Source organism: Cervus elaphus, chromosome 19, assembly GCF_910594005.1.
Source record: "Cervus elaphus chromosome 19, mCerEla1.1, whole genome shotgun sequence".
Lineage (NCBI taxonomy): Eukaryota > Metazoa > Chordata > Mammalia > Artiodactyla > Cervidae > Cervus > Cervus elaphus.
The window spans coordinates 526,187-530,530 of record NC_057833.1 but is presented as its reverse complement, the minus strand read 5'-3'; positions in this window follow the sequence as shown (position 1 = coordinate 530,530).

The window sequence follows — 4,344 nt, the reverse complement described above, 5'->3', positions numbered from 1 at the left end:
TTTCTTTGAATGTTTGATTTTTTTTTTTACACAAACTGTGAACAGTCAATTCACATGATATTCTGAACTTTACACATTTACCTCACTTTCCCTTTCAAATCTTTAAAGCGCTAAACCATAAGATAATCTTTGGTAAAATATGTATATACCTGTGCTGGAAACTGAGTTTTCTTCCTGTTAGAAAGTTAGTACAATTTTTATACACTGTTTTGTAGGAAAAACTGAATCAAGTGAGAGGAGATGTCCAACCCACCATTTACCTCATGGAAAGGAAAAATGTGTTTAGGAAATAAAGAGCTTAGGGGAGCGGTTCTCTTATCCACAGCAGAACTCCAGCACGACTAGCCCCTAAAGATGGCAGAGGAGCTGGGGGAGCAGTCATGCGAGACCACCTTTCATGAGCCTAAATAATTCACCAGTTGTCACACCCAGTGATGAGGCATAACAGGCACTAACACTCAGTTTATAGTTGGTACAGACAGCGTGCCAGATACAGGGGGGCATGTGCACAGCTGGGCTCTAGTGGCATTAGTTATGCCAGTTAGAGAAGGGGGGCTTTCCAAGCTAGCTGTGGTGCCACAGTCAACCCAGAATGAGGCTGCAAGGACTAACATTACCCCTGTGAGAGCTACATCTTGTTTTCACTTTCCCCTTCCTCCTCCCAATCTCCCCTACTCCTCCTCCTCCTTCAGACAGAACTCAAGATCTCTGGGTAAGCAAAGTAAAACTGCAACTTATCTGAACAGTTCCTTCCTTCTTCAACTACACAAAGAAGATCTGAGCAGAAACTAAATACTAGAAGAATACGCTTTCATTAAATATTTACAAAGAGAAGACTCATCATACATGGAAAGCTGCAAATTTATGAAAAACACTAGGACTTGCAACAAATGTCTTCATTGGTAATCTCAATGAGATTTGAAGGAATGTTGCATATTTATTTCTGGAACAGACAGAAGAGAAAAAGGAACACTCTGATGAGGAAAAGTTTTCATAAAATTGAAAAGTATGATAACCACCCTTTAAAGTATGATGGAGACACTGGAACAATAGATTGCATTCGTTAGAAAGATAACATGATACAATAAAAGATATTTTAAAGAATAATCCCAGAAGTCAGATAAGCACAAAGTACAGAGAGAAAAGGTAATTCCTGAGGAACACATAAATCCACATCAAGTCACACGCAACATAAATTCCAGAAGCAGAAATTAAATGGAGCGAAGAGAATACTTTATTTCCAATCAAAACAGACTGCTGTCTCTAGGTAAATGGATTTATCATATACAAGAAAAATTAATGAAAATGACCTATTTGTAACTGTTGAAGAATAATTTCATCATACACAAAATTTCAGGTCATTGGTTTTTTCTCTCACTAAATATTTCATTCCACTCTTCTTGCTTGCATGGTTTCCGAACAGAAGTCAGATATTATTCTGATCGTTGTTTTTCTACAGGTATGGTGTTTTTTCCTGTTTCACAATCTTTTTTAATCTTTGATTTTATGTAGTTTAAAAATAATATGCTAGGGTGGGGGTTTTTTTTTTCCTCCTCCTATTTTTTCCTGCCTCATGTTTGCTAAGCTCTCTGAACCTGTGGGTAGGTGTCTGACAATATGAGAAAATTCTCAGTTATTATTGTTTTAAATATTTCTTCTGTTTTTTCATCTCTTTGTCTTTCTTCTGGTATTCATATTACATGTATGTTACACTTTTGTATTTTTCCCACAGTCCCTGAATTCTGATTTTTTTTTTTTTTTCAGTCTTTGATCTACCTGCTTTCCGGTTTTGGCGCTTCCTATTGACATCGTCAGATTCTTTCTTCAGCTGTGTCTAGCCTACTAATAAGCTCATCAAAGACATTCTTCATTTCTGTCGCAATATTTTTGATCTACAGAGTTTCCTGCTGGTTCCTTCTTAAGTTTCCATCACTTTGTTACCTTACTGTCTACTTTATCTATTAGAGACCTTAGCATTTTAATCGTGGTGGTTTTAAATTCCTAGTCTGGTAATTCCAACACCCCTTCCATATCTATTTCTGATGCCTGTCTCTTCAAATGTGTTTTTTGACTTTTGCTATGCATTGTAATTTTTCCTGATAGCTGGGCACGGTATGCAAGATAAAAGGAACATTGTAAACAGGGTTTTTTGTACTGTGATGGTGACGTGGGAGAATGGAAAGTGTTCTGTACTCCGATGATTATTAATCATCTCAGTCTTTTACTGAGCTTTCCCCTGTGGACTGGAAACTTCACAAGTATTTTTTTCAGTATTTTTTTTCTCCCTTCTTTGATGCATCAGGAAAGCTATCAGTGAACTGGAGTTGGGTATTTCCTGTCTATCACATGAAAAACAAGAGCTGAATGGAGTTCGGTATTTCCTTCCCACCAGATCATTTAGGTCATGGTTAACTTTTTCCTGAGGGCAGACCTTGTTAAGAACAGAGTGCTCTGGTGTCTTTCAAAATGAACCTTTCCCCCTCCCCGTGTAGGAAGCACAAGGGGATTTAATTGTTTTAATTTACTGTGAGAACCTGATTGAGCTCCTGAGGGAACCTGTCACAAAATTGTGTCCCATCCTCCCCACACCCACCAATGGTAAGGTTCTTGTGGAGTTTTTAACTCCCTGACTTGCCCACATGAGTGTCTGTGCACCAATACATCCTCCTTCTATGGCCCTGGTTCCTGTGGCCTTAGCTCCAATAAGCCCTGACTCCCGGTGTTCACCTGTCTCTTCAGTCTTGGGGCAGCAGTTGGCCTTGTGACCTCACTTCTCTTGCTAGATCCTAGAGTTAACTTTTCAGTCAGTTCAGTTTTTTATTTTTCAGGACAGAAGGGCAACTTTCAAGCACCTTCAGGCAGAACCAGAAGTCAGAAAATGAAAGTGAAAATCTCTCAGTTGTGTCAGACTCTTTGCGACAACATGGACCGTAGCCTGCCAAGCTCCTCTGTCCATGGGATTCTCCAGGCCAGAAAACTGGAGTGGGTAACCATTCCCTTCTACAGGGGATCTTCCAGGCCAGGGATCCCAGGTCTCTCTCATTGCAGGTGGATTCTTTATTGTCTGTGCCATGAGGAAAGCCCAAGAATACCAAGTGGGTAGCCTATCCCTTCTCCAGTGGATCTTCCTGACCCAGGAATCAAACTGGTGTCTCCTGTATTGCACGCAGATTGTTTACCAGCTGAGCTACTAGGGAAGGTGGAAGTGGCCCTTTAATTTTTTAATGCCAAAATTGTTGCTACAATCCAATTCTTCTCTAGCTTGCATTTAGGCTGTATTTCTCCTTTTCATGCCTTAAAATAGAATGGTAATTTTATTATGAATACGAGCACATTTTACCCTATATCTATCTATCTTCTGTTTGTGATTCATCTTCTTTACTAGAGTGTGTGCTCTTTCTGGGTAAGCTCTGCCTCGAAATCATTTTCTTATCTATCGTCCAAAATGACAGAAAGGCTGTCCATTGCATATAGTTAATGTCAACAATTATTTCTTTTCATGTTGTGGAGCAAATGAAAATTTTAAACAGATAATGTGTAACATCTCAGATGACTAAAAATCATCAAAATTTCAAAACTGAGAATGCATTAACTGTCGGGAGCAAGCGAGAGAAACCTCGCCTGTGACAAGGTCTGGGTCCAAGGAGCTGGCATGCAAAGGCGTCCGGACCTCGGGGACCGCTCCACATGCAAAGGCGTCCGGACCTCCGGGGGTTTCTCAGGACCGCCCCACCATCCACTCCCAGGTCTTCGTCCTTTCATCTTCTGATGCTTGGCGTTCTTCTATGTTCCCTAAAAACTAGTCTGACTCTTACCTAAAATCCCTCCTTGAAACCTTTGCATGGCAGCAACACAGTCCCTGGGGGAACATGGGTCCCAATAAACAGGCCAGAGGTAAGGAAAATATTACACAGAACATCCTGACTCTTCTGGCTCTGTTGGAATTATGATTGCCAGTTTAGAATCTGGAATGCTCATGATTGCACAAAAACCCTTCTAGTACAAAACCAAATCTGCTAGCAACAGGCCTATCTATCCCATAAGCAAAAGTAGATAAAGAGTCCATTATGAGATTGGAGAAGATTCCTTAGGGTGTGATCAGGAGGGAATTCTTGAGACCTCTGACCCTTAGGATTACATACCAGAGCTTGCTGTCATACCTCCCTGCCCCCTGTCCATAATGTGCCTGGGGGCTTACTAAAAGCAGATACAGAGATAAGAGTAAATAACAGAATAAGTATAGGGATTTAGATGGATAACAAAATAAAAGTAATGTAAATTTTACCTTTGCTGATGTAGGGGGGAGAGGTCAAAAGGCAGATATCGTGCTACCTATGAAGCCAC